This window comes from Ambystoma mexicanum, chromosome 10 (genome assembly GCF_040938575.1).
Source record: "Ambystoma mexicanum isolate Mex_15411 chromosome 10, UKY_AmexF1_1, whole genome shotgun sequence".
Lineage (NCBI taxonomy): Eukaryota > Metazoa > Chordata > Amphibia > Caudata > Ambystomatidae > Ambystoma > Ambystoma mexicanum.
The window spans coordinates 1,466,367,489-1,466,385,439 of record NC_090932.1 but is presented as its reverse complement, the minus strand read 5'-3'; positions in this window follow the sequence as shown (position 1 = coordinate 1,466,385,439).

Genomic DNA, 17,951 nt, shown 5'->3' with positions numbered 1-17,951 from the left:
CTTCGTGCCCCTACGCGGACGCTACAAGGTTACCAGGTTCATATCAACGGTGACCATATCATGGTCTGATCAACGAGATCGGTGTGATCACTGAGGCTGTCACAACTTCACTCACTCCATCCGACAGATACAGGTAATCTATTCTAGTGAATGTGGAGTGGGGTGCCGAGTACATTGTATATATGGTCTCATTTGGGTGAAACATTCGCCAGATGTCGCGCAACCAGTATATTTCCATCATCTCCATTACCTCTGTACGGCCACCGTCAACCGGCTCGCGGGCATCTGGGTTACCAGCCTGTCTGTCCAATGCGGGATCAGCCAATAAATTGAGGTCACCCCCTATGATGACATGCCCCGAGGCTTCTAACATTATTTTTGGGATTATTTGTTGTAGGAATCGAGATTGCCCAACGTTGGGGGGAGTAAAGAGTTGCGAGTGTGAGTGTAATATTGTGTACCGCACCTACCACCATGATGGCCCTTCCCTCCGTATCAGCCCATACCTTGGTAATCTCTAGGTTGAGCCCCTTTCTCACAAGTATACCAACTCCTGCTTTCCGCCGAGGACCAGAGCCCCAATGGGCAGTTCCCACCCTAGAGTACAAGACCATACGTTAGTCCCTGCATATGTACTTGGTCTCTTGGAGAAAGAGCATATCAAGCCTCGCTCTCTTAAATTCACTACATACCAATGATAGTTTTATGGGCGAGTTCAGTCCTTTTACATTGAACGTGCCTACCCTGAGAAGACCGAGTCTAGAGGATTCAAATTCTTCCGCCATATCCTTCTTTCAACATATACCGCTCCTGTGAGGAGCCCATACACCATTCACTCAACACATCTTTCGGTTCACGAGATACCTTGATGTAGAAACTTGTTCCCATCCCACCCCTCAAGCCCAGCCCCCCTCCACCCGCAGTGGCGTCCGATCCAGCCGGGTTATCTTCACCAGGCCAGTCCCAGACCACCAGTGGAGAGCGTACTTCCCACGGTCCTGTGTTAAGTCAATCAGGTAAACATTGAGCCCCCCCCCCCTGTCATGGCCACTGGGCAAGGACCACAAGCTCCACTACATAAAAGGTCCAGTTGGAGCCAGTCCTGGCGCCTTTGGCGCCAGGCTCATGAGTAAGTGTCCTCTTCACACTTTATTCTGGTGCACGTGCACTTTTTTTTTCCTACAGGGCCTCCACGTGCCTCCATGTCGGGTGTGGCCATAGGAATTAATTGGGCTGCACGCGAAGCATCCTCTAGGAGTGGCAGGGTGGGGCCCCGAGTCGGAACAAATGGGCGTGGCCGGGACCAGGCTATTTAAGCCTGCCCTGCATGCATGCAGGCGCTTCGCGTTAGGCTGCTTATAGCAACCTAACGCTCACCGCCGCCTGAAGCGCATCCTTACCTGATTCCAGCAGCAACCGCAGTCGGAGCGCATCCTTACCCGATTCCAGCAGCAACCGCAGTCGGAGCGTATCCTTACCTTATTCCGGCTCCCAGCCACAACACTACTAGGGAGTTCACTTTCGGCCAGCTTCATCGCGGATCCAGGCAACCTTCATCCGCCGGCAGATCTCCGGATAACAGCATTCCAGTCTGACTTCGCCAGGCCATCCCTGCAAGAGAAAAGGACAAAATAAGGTTAGAAAAATGATAAAGACATTACGCTAAGGTCACGCTCAAACTAATCCTCGCGCTTGACCTAAGAACCAAACTTACTACCTATTGGGACAATGTGAACTCCCCTTTTGTCCATTGGGGCTCACCTCTTGCACCGCAACTACCGCTGGGCCTCATATCACCTATTGGGAAAAGGAAAGACATTACAAGAGATATGGACAATAATCAAGGGAAAAGACATTATAAAAGGATACGGACAATAATGATTATCGAAGGATACTTAACTTTGAAGTGGTTCAGCCACAGCCGGTCTGGGCTGCCACGCACATGGGCCAGTGAAGAACTCAGTCTATCTAAAAGCGCTTCTGCAGTGAGAAGCAGGACGGAGAGCTCGCTATCATAATTAAAGAGGTGAGACTATATGGGTAGGCGCATGCTCACCACATTCTGGGAAGAAGGGTTCGAGGGTGACCACAGTCATATCACAGCATTCTCACGGCCTCTCGTATTCTCGCAGGGGCAGTATCAACAACCAGCGCAGTCCACAACACAGGAGCAGGGAAAGAAGCCTGACCCAGGGGAGCCAGTTCCAGGGAGGGCTGCAACCGTGCCCCAACATCCCCGCAGAGACCAGGTGTGCGTAACAACCCCCCCCCTCCCTCCAGATCACAAAGGATATTAAGCCTCCACAATGTTTCGAAGAGAGCTTGAGCGGATCAGGTGTGCGAGTCTGTCTTAGAAGTGTCTTCTTCGCAGCATTTCAGAGTACTGGAGAGGCCAGTCGCGGGTCCAATGCTATTATCAGCACAGCGGTTGTTTGCACATGTCTGCACCTCATGCTACTCAGGCTCCATCCCGTACTCCGTAGGTACCTGTCGGCAGAGCATTATGTATTGTTCGATGGAAGGTTTCTCTATTGCATTTTAGGTAGTCACTTGGCCGTCTTTTTAAGTCTAAGGAAACAGCCTTTCTTCAGTGTTATCAAGGCCATGCATTCTTCAAAGGTCTGCATATGGTGAGGCGTTCATCCTCCTATACTTCCTGGACCCTCTGATCCGCCTCCGCTTTGGTCCCTGCATGCGCCATTGCCTGTCATCCTCTTGTCTCTCCTCCTGGTTCGGTTCGTTCTCATGGTTGCCCAGCAAGTCCAATGTGCAGGCCTGTATGTCCTTCTCCTATTTCAGCCGTACCGTGCTTCCCTCCCATTCAAATGTAAGAGAGAATGGGTAGCCCCAGCGGTAACAGACGCCCTTTTCTTTCAGCCAGTTGGTCAGGGGCATACACAGTCTTCTCATGGCAAGGGTCAGTGAAGATAGGTCTTGAACAATTGTCACTCTTGCTGTGTCCAGGAGGATCTGCGGATAGCATTTGGCTTTCTCAAGAATTCTGACTTAATTTGTCGACATAGTTGTGGAATCTTACAAGAACCGTTTTTGCCCCCCCCCCGGTGCGCCTCCAGCTCTGTGTATGCGATTGATCTTTGGTTCATCAACTGAGTCATCCTTGAATAGGGTTTTCGCAATTGTATGTAGGGTCCTCTTCAGGTCCTGCTTGGATTCTCCTTCCCTATCCGGAATCCCAAAGATCCATAGGTTGTTCCCTCACTCATGATTTTTCCAGGTCGTCCATTTTCATACGGAACTCTTCCTCTCTGGATTCTATCTCTGCGATCCTTTGATCCATTTGGCACCCCAAAGTGTTGAGGAAGGTCTGGTTGTGTTCCATCCCTTCTAGTCTCTTTGATTTTATCAATCCTTTGCGTTATCTTATCAACCTTCCCACCAATGTCCACCCTCATGCTTTTAATTTCAGTGAGTAGGGCTGCCACGTCAGTCTTCGTAGCTGCTGCTTCTGTCCCAGATGTTGCCATTGCAGGTTTTGAATATGAGTCTGGGTCCGTGTGATATGGGGTGAAGTGATGTCTTGCCAACTTCTGGCGCGTGTCCATGTGTTCCTCACACTGATCTTGGTGTGTGGGATGTGCACCTGTTTCCAAAGATCTAAGCCACAGCAGATGGACTCACCTAGTTTTAATCCTTTCTCATGAGGTCCGTATAGATGTCTAGTTCTAGTCAATCCCCTCCTTCGAGGGAGCGCCTACCCTTCCCCTTTCCAAGAAGTGAGTTCACAAGGAGGGCACACGCCTCAGTAATGAGGGCCCAACCCTCTTCACGACAAGGGTACTTCAAGGTTGTGATGTTTAACAGTAGGTCTCTTGGGTAGGGATGTACCGCCAGTGCACGAAGGTGGCGGGCATGGTCTCAAGGGTCTCGACATGGTGTCCCGTTATTGGGTAGGACAGGAGCCCTCTGGGTCCCGATTCCTTTGCTAGCCTGTGTAGTCCTTTGGAAGTCACCTCCTATTGTGCGGCCTCCTTCAGGGTACCTGGAGGAGGGCACATGCCCTGCTAACGTGGGCCCAACCCTCCAGTTACTCCTTGTAGTGCTCTTCACTCTGCGTTTGGTGTGTCACCTGAAGGATCCGTGATCTGTGCCGGCTCTATGAGGTTCACAGGCGTTGTGCTTATGGTGTCTCCACACAGGCCTTGGTCCTCTATTGAAGGGGGGCGTATCCAGCCCAACAGGTGACGTCAGCTTTTGTGTCTGGGTGCTGATCAAGTGCTGGGTGCTGATCAAGTCACTCTATCGACACAGGAGTAGTACCCACAACCAAAACCATCCTACTCGGTGACGTCAACCTAGGCCTGCATGACCCCAAAGACAAAGCAGCCGCCTCTCTAGCCAAAAAACTCACCCACATGGGATTCAAACACAAAATCACTGCACCAACGCATTGCAAAGGCTGATCCATCGACTGGATCGCAGACCACAATTGCACCTCGTCTATAACCAACATCTCACCTCTCCTATGGACAGACCACTACCTCATCCAATTTGCTATCCCCACCATTCATAATCGAAAGATACTCTCGTATGCCCCACCTGCCAAAGTCCGAAACTTGAAAAAACAAACTAAAATCAACCTTGCACCGCTTCTCGATATCCCAGAACTTAAACCTCCCTTTAACAACGACCCCATCCCTCTAGCCAACACCTATGCACAGTTGCCCATCCAAACTATTGAATCCATAGCTCCCCTAGAAGACAAAAAAAGACAAAAAATCATTGCACTGTAATTCATGGTTCACGGAAGAACTATCTACACTAGCAAACAGCGAGCCCTAGCCAAGTGGCAATCCTCGCCCAACCAACCCTCACTAAATTAATTTAAACAGATCTCATCCATGTACAAAAAAGCTATATTCCTAGCCAAATCAGAATCATTCAACCTAAGAATCTCCAATGCTAACTCAAAATCAAGAGAAATATTCACCATCTTCAAAGATCTCACCACCCCCCGCCACTACCCCAGATGAAATCACCAAAGACAGAGCTTGGTGCTCTAGCATTCAGGACGCCCTCACCAACAAAGTCAAAATGCTCCAAGAAAAATAATAGCTCAGCACAAAGCCCTTCCGAACCAGGACATTCCACAGCTGCCCTCACCACCAAAACCTCTCTCTCAAATACCCCTCTTCGTCTTCAGAGACATCACAGAGACGGAAGTTACCAACCTTCTCAAACCCTCCACTTGTAAAGGGGACATCTGTCCCCCTACCATCATCAAAGAATGCGCGGACTCACTCACCCCCATCATCACAGTATTCATTAATACATCCTTCTCCTCTGATATCGGACCACAAAGCCTAAAAGAAGCTTGGTTTCGCCCACTCATAAAAAACCTACCCTTGACCCGCATGCTCCAACAACTACCGCCCCATCACTACCGTTCCCTTCCTCCTCAAAATCTTGGACAAAGCCGTACACATACAAATCCAACAATATCTGGAATCCAATGCCATCCTAGGCAGAAGACAATCAGGCTTCCGCAAAGGTCATGGCATAGAAACCACACTCTTAGATCTCAAGAACCAAATCACCAAAATAATGGATACAGGCAAACCTGCCCTACTGCTCCTCCTTGATCTCTCTGCTGCGTTTGATCTTGTTGACCATAATATCCTCACCTCCAACCTGTCCAACACCGCCCACTTCTCTGACAAAGCCACCTCTTGGATAACTTCCTTCCCAGAAGGAAGGGCTATGAAGGTCTACTCTGACCAAGCCAACACAGCCCCAAGGTTCATGTGCTTCACCTACCCTCTATAACCTGTTCACCAAACCTCTCTTTGACATGCTGGATGCACTCAGTATAGCATACACGAACTATGCCGACGACACCCAAGTCCTCCTTCCCCTTACTGGGGATTACGACCATGACGCAGAAGCTCTCCTCCAGATATATGCCACCATCCAAACTTGGATGGCAATTAACGGTCTCTGCCTAAATGGAGATAAAACTGAGATTATCATCTTGGGCCCCAAGGAAATTCTTTCCAAACAACACTAAATACACTCACTTCACCATCGACCACAATAATATATCAGTCTCTACATCTGTGAAGACCCTTGGAGTCCACTTAGACTCTACTCTTTCGATGACAAGACAGGTCAGCGCCATCTCTTCTGCCTCTGCTCACACCACTAAACTTATAACTGCTATACAACCCTTTCTTATCACTCAAAACTGACTATCCATAGCCAGAGCCAGAATAGGAGCCAGACTCGCCTATTGCAATGCCATTCTGGCAGGCACCTCCACTAAAAACATCAACAAGCTCCAAATAATACAAAACAACGCCCTCTGTGCAGCCCTTCACATCCCAAAAAGGGACCACATATCCCAGGCCAGACGCAAAGCCCACTGGCTGCCTGTCAAGGAAAGGATCAATTTCAAAATTCTCACCCTTACGCACAAATGCATCAACCGCTCTGCCCCATCCTACCTATCAGAAACTATATCTAAAAACATCTCTGCCCGTCCTACTAGAAGCCACCATGCAAACCAACTCTGCGTACCCTCCATAAAAAGAGCCAACGCCAGCGACATTGGTTTCCCCTACATATGACCGAAACTGTGGAATGCCCTCCCCAATGCACTCAGAGAAGAACCTTCCTTACTCGCCTTTCACAAAACCCTCAAAACCACACTATTCATATAAACCCTCACTACACTCCAGCGCCCCAGCCCTCCTTGCCTGGTGAACCCACTAGCTGCTCTAACTTCTCTAGATAAATATGCTATATGTTATTTTCTATGTACTCTGTAACCCCAAGATGAACTATAAATGCAAATATATACTATCTTCTGTACTATGCAACTCCAAGATGAACCGTAAATGCAAATATCAATGTAATTAATAAGCTGTCCTTTGTAACCAGCAATGTCTTTTATATGTAACAGCGCCACAATGCCCTTGGGCTGATGCACGCTTTAAAAATATGAATAAAAAATAAGAATAAATAAATATCAAGAGAGGTGTAGCCTCACGAGAGATCCCATCAATCTGCTTGATCCAACCAAGAACCTCATTCCAGAACACTCGGACCCGTGAACACCCCCACCACATATGCATATAATTGGCTTTCTCCCCACATTGACACCAGCATATAGGGCTCACAGATTGGAACATCTTGTAAATCTGTGAGGGTCATACTGTCACCTATGGAGTAGTTTGATGGTGTGTAATTTATATTGGGCCGCTATGGACACCTGTGAGACCCCCTTACATATCTTTGCCCATAATTCTGTGTCTAATTCTAAGTTTAAATTGCATTCCCACCTGTGTCTCAGGTTGTCAGTTGATCCCTTCCTGGTGTCCATCAGTGCTTTGTACATGGTTGAGATCAAACCCTTAGTTTCTAACCTTTTGTCGAGCAATTTCTCAAAGGGGATGTGGTCTCTCTGTATCCTCTCTTTCTATTCCTTTCTCATGAGGATGCCCTTGAGTTCTAGAAAGGGGAAGACAGGTAACGGGTGTATCCCAAGCGCATCCTCCAATTCAGTGAGTGTGAGGAAGACACCTCTCTTTCACTCTTTCATAGTTGACCCACCCTCTCGAGGCCCACCTCAAACCAAGACTGGAATCGCTCACGATTAGAGATCTCCTCACGCACTCCCGGAGCCCATATATGGCATAAAGGAGCGAGCCACATGGTAACTCCCCTCATGTCTGCCCCCTCCCTCCAGATTTCCCACATTGTACCCAGTATGGGGGGATTTCGGAGTCTTGGCAGCAACTTATCCCTCGGAACCCACAGCCATTCTGATACGGTGGCCGGGGCTAGATTGTGGTTATCGAGATGTAACCACTGCAAATCTCTCTGCCCTCTCAAGTGGGGGATCAACACTCTTAACTGCACGGCTTGGTAGTACAGTTTTAGGTCAGGGAGACCCACCCCTCTTTTTTCTTTGGGCAAAATAAGGACCTCCTTGCCTTTTTACCCTGCCATAGGAATCTTAAAATGGCCCTTTTTTACATCCCCAAAAAATACCTCCGGAGGTTTCAGCAGGAGCATTTGAAACGGATAGAGAAACCTTGGAAGACATACCATTTTAATTGCATTTAGTCCCTGCATCTAGGAGATCGTCAGCTTTTGATACTTAGCTAGATCAGCATGGAAACAGGCTAGGAGATGTGGGAAGCTAGCCTTGTATAGGTTCTCTAGTTCTCGCGTTAGATTGATTCGTAGGTAACGCAGGATGGCCACTCCCATCACGAGGCCAAGCGTCGAGAGTCTGGCAGATTCTCCGGAGTTGCTTCTAGTAATGGGAATAGTATAGACTTAGACCTATTAATTTTAAATCCAGAGAGTTCCCCATACCGTTCCATCAATTGTATGGCTCTTAGTATCGATGTCAATGGATTCTTTGCATGTAGTAGTATGTCGTCGGTGTAAAGGGCTACCTTATATTCCTTCCCATTGACCTGTAAACCCTCAACTTGATGGTCCACCCTAAGTCTTTGAGCAAGGGGTTCTAGGGAGAGAGAAAACAATATCGCTGAGAGATGGCACCCTTATCTCGTGCCTCTCTCCAAGTTAAACCATCTGGAGTACTCCGAGTTGACCGCAACTGATGCCTTGGGTGATGTGTAGATGGCCTTGACCCCCTTCCTGAAGACAGGGCCCAACCTTGTCGAGTACTACTTCCAAGAAGCCCCACTCCACCCTATCAAATGCCTTTTCTGCACGATCGAAAGGAGTGTGGGGTCACCTGACATTTTTTTGGATTCATAAATCAAATGGAGCATCTTGCGCATTGTGTCAGCACCGTGCCTCCCCAAAATGAATCCAACCTGATCAAAATGTATTAGCTGGGGCACATGGATCTCAAGTCTAGCGTCCAGCACTCGCGTATACTTTTCTATATCTACATTGAGCAAAGAGATTGGGCGATATGACCCACAATGTTTGGGGTCCTTGCCTTCTTTAGGAATCACTGATATCAAAGCTTGTGAGAAGGAGTCGGGAGCCACACCTGTCTGAAGGATGACAGGAGGAGTGAGCAAAAGGTCTTATAAAATCCTGCCGTGTATCCATCGTTACCAGGAGCCTTCCCTGTTGGGAGCCTCTTTATCTCACTCTCAATCTCATCGGCCGTGATCAGAGACTACATTTTATCATCGGAAGGTTTTGGCATGTCTACTCCCTGCAGGTATTGGTCTATTTCCGTTCTCCCCTGCACAGTTTTAGATCAATAAAATTGCTCATAAAATTTTGTGAACGCCTCTGTGACCTCTTCTGTCTCCCTCATCTTGGCACCACCTCCCTCCTCAATAGCAGCGACCCACCTCTCCACCTGTTGTCCCCGGGGCCTAGTGGCAAGCAGAACATCCGCTTTATCCCCTTTCTCATAATGCTTTTGCTTAAGAAACTGGAATGTGCGGATAACTTGCCCCTCCTCGAGGAGTCAGAGCTCCTCCCTTTTCTTTTTCGCTTCTGTGATCATCTCAGCCCTTTGCTCAGTAGAGTTCCGCGCCACAATATCTAATTGCGTAATCTCCTTCCTCAACCTAGTTTCTATCAAATCCCCTCCCTGATCAGGATACCCCGCCATGTTGCTTTCCCCGCCTCCCATACCATCCTCTTAGATACCTCACCCGTGTCATTTAGTTCAAACTATTCTCTTGTTTCACCCTCGAATTTTGCGCGGACGACTGTATCCTTCCACAAGATTTCGTTACATCGCCACTTCGTGCCCCTACGCGGACGCTACAAGGTTACCAGGTTCATATCAACGGTGACCATATCATGGTCTGATCAACGAGATCGGTGTGATCACTGAGGCTGTCACAACTTCACTCACTCCATCCGACAGATACAGGTAATCTATTCTAGTGAATGTGGAGTGGGGTGCCGAGTACATTGTATATATGGTCTCATTTGGGTGAAACATTCGCCAGATGTCGCGCAACCAGTATATTTCCATCATCTCCATTACCTCTGTACGGCCACCGTCAACCGGCTCGCGGGCATCTGGGTTACCAGCCTGTCTGTCCAATGCGGGATCAGCCAATAAATTGAGGTCACCCCCTATGATGACATGCCCCGAGGCTTCTAACATTATTTTTGGGATTATTTGTTGTAGGAATCGAGATTGCCCAACGTTGGGGGGAGTAAAGAGTTGCGAGTGTGAGTGTAATATTGTGTACCGCACCTACCACCATGATGGCCCTTCCCTCCGTATCAGCCCATACCTTGGTAATCTCTAGGTTGAGCCCCTTTCTCACAAGTATACCAACTCCTGCTTTCCGCCGAGGACCAGAGCCCCAATGGGCAGTTCCCACCCTAGAGTACAAGACCATACGTTAGTCCCTGCATATGTACTTGGTCTCTTGGAGAAAGAGCATATCAAGCCTCGCTCTCTTAAATTCACTACATACCAATGATAGTTTTATGGGCGAGTTCAGTCCTTTTACATTGAACGTGCCTACCCTGAGAAGACCGAGTCTAGAGGATTCAAATTCTTCCGCCATATCCTTCTTTCAACATATACCGCTCCTGTGAGGAGCCCATACACCATTCACTCAACACATCTTTCGGTTCACGAGATACCTTGATGTAGAAACTTGTTCCCATCCCACCCCTCAAGCCCAGCCCCCCTCCACCCGCAGTGGCGTCCGATCCAGCCGGGTTATCTTCACCAGGCCAGTCCCAGACCACCAGTGGAGAGCGTACTTCCCACGGTCCTGTGTTAAGTCAATCAGGTAAACATTGAGCCCCCCCCCCCTGTCATGGCCACTGGGCAAGGACCACAAGCTCCACTACATAAAAGGTCCAGTTGGAGCCAGTCCTGGCGCCTTTGGCGCCAGGCTCATGAGTAAGTGTCCTCTTCACACTTTATTCTGGTGCACGTGCACTTTTTTTTTCCTACAGGGCCTCCACGTGCCTCCATGTCGGGTGTGGCCATAGGAATTAATTGGGCTGCACGCGAAGCATCCTCTAGGAGTGGCAGGGTGGGGCCCCGAGTCGGAACAAATGGGCGTGGCCGGGACCAGGCTATTTAAGCCTGCCCTGCATGCATGCAGGCGCTTCGCGTTAGGCTGCTTATAGCAACCTAACGCTCACCGCCGCCTGAAGCGCATCCTTACCTGATTCCAGCAGCAACCGCAGTCGGAGCGCATCCTTACCCGATTCCAGCAGCAACCGCAGTCGGAGCGTATCCTTACCTTATTCCGGCTCCCAGCCACAACACTACTAGGGAGTTCACTTTCGGCCAGCTTCATCGCGGATCCAGGCAACCTTCATCCGCCGGCAGATCTCCGGATAACAGCATTCCAGTCTGACTTCGCCAGGCCATCCCTGCAAGAGAAAAGGACAAAATAAGGTTAGAAAAATGATAAAGACATTACGCTAAGGTCACGCTCAAACTAATCCTCGCGCTTGACCTAAGAACCAAACTTACTACCTATTGGGACAATGTGAACTCCCCTTTTGTCCATTGGGGCTCACCTCTTGCACCGCAACTACCGCTGGGCCTCATATCACCTATTGGGAAAAGGAAAGACATTACAAGAGATATGGACAATAATCAAGGGAAAAGACATTATAAAAGGATACGGACAATAATGATTATCGAAGGATACTTAACTTTGAAGTGGTTCAGCCACAGCCGGTCTGGGCTGCCACGCACATGGGCCAGTGAAGAACTCAGTCTATCTAAAAGCGCTTCTGCAGTGAGAAGCAGGACGGAGAGCTCGCTATCATAATTAAAGAGGTGAGACTATATGGGTAGGCGCATGCTCACCACATTCTGGGAAGAAGGGTTCGAGGGTGACCACAGTCATATCACAGCATTCTCACGGCCTCTCGTATTCTCGCAGGGGCAGTATCAACAACCAGCGCAGTCCACAACACAGGAGCAGGGAAAGAAGCCTGACCCAGGGGAGCCAGTTCCAGGGAGGGCTGCAACCGTGCCCCAACATCCCCGCAGAGACCAGGTGTGCGTAACAACCCCCCCCCCTCCCTCCAGATCACAAAGGATATTAAGCCTCCACAATGTTTCGAAGAGAGCTTGAGCGGATCAGGTGTGCGAGTCTGTCTTAGAAGTGTCTTCTTCGCAGCATTTCAGAGTACTGGAGAGGCCAGTCGCGGGTCCAATGCTATTATCAGCACAGCGGTTGTTTGCACATGTCTGCACCTCATGCTACTCAGGCTCCATCCCGTACTCCGTAGGTACCTGTCGGCAGAGCATTATGTATTGTTCGATGGAAGGTTTCTCTATTGCATTTTAGGTAGTCACTTGGCCGTCTTTTTAAGTCTAAGGAAACAGCCTTTCTTCAGTGTTATCAAGGCCATGCATTCTTCAAAGGTCTGCATATGGTGAGGCGTTCATCCTCCTATACTTCCTGGACCCTCTGATCCGCCTCCGCTTTGGTCCCTGCATGCGCCATTGCCTGTCATCCTCTTGTCTCTCCTCCTGGTTCGGTTCGTTCTCATGGTTGCCCAGCAAGTCCAATGTGCAGGCCTGTATGTCCTTCTCCTATTTCAGCCGTACCGTGCTTCCCTCCCATTCAAATGTAAGAGAGAATGGGTAGCCCCAGCGGTAACAGACGCCCTTTTCTTTCAGCCAGTTGGTCAGGGGCATACACAGTCTTCTCATGGCAAGGGTCAGTGAAGATAGGTCTTGAACAATTGTCACTCTTGCTGTGTCCAGGAGGATCTGCGGATAGCATTTGGCTTTCTCAAGAATTCTGACTTAATTTGTCGACATAGTTGTGGAATCTTACAAGAACCGTTTTTGCCCCCCCCCCGGTGCGCCTCCAGCTCTGTGTATGCGATTGATCTTTGGTTCATCAACTGAGTCATCCTTGAATAGGGTTTTCGCAATTGTATGTAGGGTCCTCTTCAGGTCCTGCTTGGATTCTCCTTCCCTATCCGGAATCCCAAAGATCCATAGGTTGTTCCCTCACTCATGATTTTTCCAGGTCGTCCATTTTCATACGGAACTCTTCCTCTCTGGATTCTATCTCTGCGATCCTTTGATCCATTTGGCACCCCAAAGTGTTGAGGAAGGTCTGGTTGTGTTCCATCCCTTCTAGTCTCTTTGATTTTATCAATCCTTTGCGTTATCTTATCAACCTTCCCACCAATGTCCACCCTCATGCTTTTAATTTCAGTGAGTAGGGCTGCCACGTCAGTCTTCGTAGCTGCTGCTTCTGTCCCAGATGTTGCCATTGCAGGTTTTGAATATGAGTCTGGGTCCGTGTGATATGGGGTGAAGTGATGTCTTGCCAACTTCTGGCGCGTGTCCATGTGTTCCTCACACTGATCTTGGTGTGTGGGATGTGCACCTGTTTCCAAAGATCTAAGCCACAGCAGATGGACTCACCTAGTTTTAATCCTTTCTCATGAGGTCCGTATAGATGTCTAGTTCTAGTCAATCCCCTCCTTCGAGGGAGCGCCTACCCTTCCCCTTTCCAAGAAGTGAGTTCACAAGGAGGGCACACGCCTCAGTAATGAGGGCCCAACCCTCTTCACGACAAGGGTACTTCAAGGTTGTGATGTTTAACAGTAGGTCTCTTGGGTAGGGATGTACCGCCAGTGCACGAAGGTGGCGGGCATGGTCTCAAGGGTCTCGACATGGTGTCCCGTTATTGGGTAGGACAGGAGCCCTCTGGGTCCCGATTCCTTTGCTAGCCTGTGTAGTCCTTTGGAAGTCACCTCCTATTGTGCGGCCTCCTTCAGGGTACCTGGAGGAGGGCACATGCCCTGCTAACGTGGGCCCAACCCTCCAGTTACTCCTTGTAGTGCTCTTCACTCTGCGTTTGGTGTGTCACCTGAAGGATCCGTGATCTGTGCCGGCTCTATGAGGTTCACAGGCGTTGTGCTTATGGTGTCTCCACACAGGCCTTGGTCCTCTATTGAAGGGGGGCGTATCCAGCCCAACAGGTGACGTCAGCTTTTGTGTCTGGGTGCTGATCAAGTCACTCTATCGACACAGGAGTAGTACCCACATGGTATCATGCTGTATTGTTGACCTTTGGGGTGTAGGGGTGGTCCCTCTGTGTGCCTCTGACCACTGTGTCCTTGCTGTGATCAATCGACTGGGCTCTGACGCGCAGACCTCCACAAAATATGTGGGCCACCCAGGACAACTGGCGTCGGTATCAACTCAATTACAGTGCTGTGCGTGAGCCAGAGGGCTCCAGAATGGTTTCAAGAGTGAACCACAATATGAGTCGGGCCCTCATGGCTGCAGTCTCTTCATTGGGGCCTTCACGTTCTCTGCCAGTTGGAAAGAAGGCAACTGATAATGTCTGTGTGGAGCACTCTGCTTTAAGCCCCTGGGCTTATTCCATGAACATGCATCCCTGTGGGGGTGCGTTTATCACATCTCTCCTTAATTCAGCGCGGGCTGGTGAACTTCTGGGTGTTTCCTGTTCGTTGCGGCCATGATTAAGGCATCAGGAAGGGTCCGGAGCATGCAGGATTTGACCAGTAATGTGGGGTGTTTATGGCGTTGTGCACTGCCTCTTGCCAGTAGTAGGCCACGTGCGATGGATAACTTCAGGACAAGTATGCTTCCTTAAGTCACGGTTCCAGCATGTATGTGGCCCTGGATTCTCTATCGTCCTATCTCACCATCACGGCATGCCCCTTCATGTTGCAGTGGGGTCAGAACCAGAGTGAATGTGGAGCTTACAGCCCCCGCTGTTGTGATAAGATCTTTTATCGACTCTTAGGGTAGACCGTCATAGACAAGAGCCACTGTGTGCTTCAAATGGGCCTCAGAGTGCACACTGGAACAGGCCCTGCATGTCAGTCCCACCGATCGGTGGGTTTGGGTTCAGCAGTCGCGGCCAGCGGAGGTCTAGCTGGTTGGTCTCCAGTGGGCTGGCCGGCGGAGGCTCTACTCACAACTCCTCTGCGTGTTGTCTCGGGAGTGGGCCGCTCACTGTTCTCCAGGGTCTGTGTGCTGTGGGCAAGAGGTACGGGCGCAGCTAATATTCGCAGGGGCTGTGGAACCCGCTGACTTACCTCCTGTGCCCTACCGGGGTGATGTGCCAGGCAGCGCTCATCCAGTCCATTCAGACGTGGGAACCGGTGTCATTCCTCGATGCAACCACATCTTCTGTGACCGTCGCCTCAGCCTGCACCTTCAGTTGGGAATCTGTAATTCGCTCTTGGCCTGCCGCAATACGAGTCCACAGAGTGTCTTCCTTCCATGCTCATGGGCGCCAGACCGCTTTCTTTTTCTGCAACACTTTTCAAGGAAGGCCGCAGAAGGCACACATCAGGTGTGTGACGGAGTTCTCAGGAAATCCGCCACCGATTTCATCCAGACTTTCACTCAAATATGGGGGGCCGGTTCACACATCTATTCTGTCGTTTTTCCAGGGTGGGGAGTCCGAAGGTAGGGGCTCGAGCCACTTTCGGGAGCTAGGGTTACGGAGCGTACACAGAGGGTGTGCTCATCCGTGCACCCCCTGGTGGCCATCGTAAAGAGTCATTTTCAAAACCCTTTCCATTATGCATAAATGCCTATCCAACACATCCCCCATACCTGTCCCGGAACATTGAGAGATCCAAATCCACCAGACCACTAAGAATCACCTATGCACACCGGCTGATCCTACCCAAGGTGAATAGAGTAAGGGGAGGAGGGTCCATCTTCCCCACAATAGCTGCAACCCAGTGGAATGTCCTTCCTCCTTACCTAAGAGAGGAAACTTCATACCAGCCCTTCCCCAAGGCCCTAAAGACTTGACTGATTGCCTAGATGCTCCCGAGCTCCGACACCAGAGCGGAACGTTACTGGACTGGCTGCACCTTAACTACCATTATAACACTGTCCATAGATATGTTTTTTTTTTAAACCTCTATTTTGTGCTTTTTAATCAAATACAACAAACGAAACCAGCTATTAACCAAAAGAAGGTCGCCTCTCAACTCCCCAAAAAAAATCTCCCCCACCCACTAGGTACAAGGTCCAAATCCCCTCCTCCGCTGGCCATGCCGGACTCCCACAATGCTGTCCGCCCACTCCGGGTGTGATCGGCAGGATTGTTCACTATGCTCCACGCAGGCTGCGTGTCAGTTTGTGCTGGTGACCCATCTGGTTGTGATAGTAAAAAGTGCACAAAAGGACCCCAGATATCCAGTGGTCGGGTATGGAGTGGTAGCATTCTGATAAAGTTTGACTCTACATCATGGCAGTAAGACACGTCTGTAAGCCATTGCGAGTGTCCCCATGACATGGCAATACAATGCTTTGCCAACACTAGCAGCAAGCCTACCAACCTCCTAGCCACCGGTTGTATTTCACGGGTACACCCAAGTACAGCCACTAGCGGGTCGTTATTGATGGATTCTTCAGCTGTTTTCGATGTCGTGACTAGCACCTCATCCCAGAACTGTCTAATAGGAGGGCACTCCCATGCCAGGTGGCAGAAGTTCGCGGGAGTGCTGCCGCAGCGCTGGCAAGTCAGAGAAACAGAGTATTGGTAACGGTGAAGTTTGCTCGGGTTAGGTAGGTCTGATGAAGAAAGTTGAAGTGAATCAGCTTTAGTCTCGTGTTCAGTGCAACCTTTTGGGTCTGCCTTTGAATGTAAGACCAATCCTCTTTGTCTATTTCACGGGCCAGGTTATTTTCCCATCTTGCTTTAGCTATTTGTGGTTGGTCAAGGGCCGCAATTAGCTCTTTATACGAATATGAAATGAGTTTACCCTTGCCGCTTGCTTGGATAACTTTCTGCAATAGTCCCCATGGGGGCGGACGGGCTGGGAACATTGAGAACTGCAGTCTAAAGGCGTGACAGATTCTGAAGTAAAAAAGGAATAAACTTTGCAGGTAGGAGAGGGGAATATCTGCACGAGACACCTTGCTTCTGTGCTATTCTCTTCCAGATCTCATAGGTAATGAGCATTATAGTCATGGTTTTCAACGAAACCGGCAGGTCGCCAAGGATCACTGCATGCAAGAGATAAGGGGTAGCCAGGTCCCTTTCTACTTGGATGTGCGGCCTAATAGCTTGGGTCATGTATCAGTAACTCAGGAACTGTACTTGCGCCACCCAGTAATAGCTTTCCATGTCCGGTAAAGCCAGCCCCCTTTTGCTATGGCTGGGATCAGCGTGCTGTACGCTACTCTCGCGGGTTTGCCAGCCCAGATCATGTTGAGGATGAGTGCCCTGGAAGAAGCGATGCAGCAACAACAGCGGGACGTTCACAAACAGGTATAGCAATTTTGGCAAAATCGCCATTTTAACGATGGAGATCCGCCCCCATAGCGTCAATGGTAGGTCTTTGCAGCGGGTGACCTTTTCTGATATCGATGTGACGACCCTACCGTAATTGTCTCGAAATATCTCGCCCTGATCGTTGGACAGCAAGATACCTAAGTACCTGACTTTTGATTTGTCCCAGCGAAACTGAAAGTCATCCACGAATGCCACTGTATTGAGGGTTAAGGGGAAAATCACTGATTTGCTGTTGTTGATTTTGAGGCCGGAGATGGCGCCAAACTTGAGGACTTCACGCATGACCGGATTGAGGTTGGACTCTGGGTCGCTTAGAAGCTGTGCTACGTTGTCCACATAAAGGGAAAGTATCACTCTGTGTGGTCCAATTCTGATCCCTCTCTCCAAGTATTTGCTCCTGAGGTTGGCATCGAGGGGCTCCATGGCTAGCGCGAAGAGCAAGGCCGAAAGGGGGCAGCCTTGCCTGGTGCCTCTGTTCAGCTCTATGGGAGTGGATGTTGTGGTTCCAAGAGTGATATACGTTCTGGGGTGTTGGTATAGGAGTGCCGTGTTTATACAAAAAGGAGAAAAGGTACAAAACAACCTAATCTGATAAATAACTCATCTGTCTAAGACGTGGTGTTTAAGAAAAAGCCTATAACCATTTGTCCTGAAATAATGGACTTGGTACACACCATATTTTCGTAAATTTGATCATATTAATTATCTTAATCAAAAACTATAAAACACTAC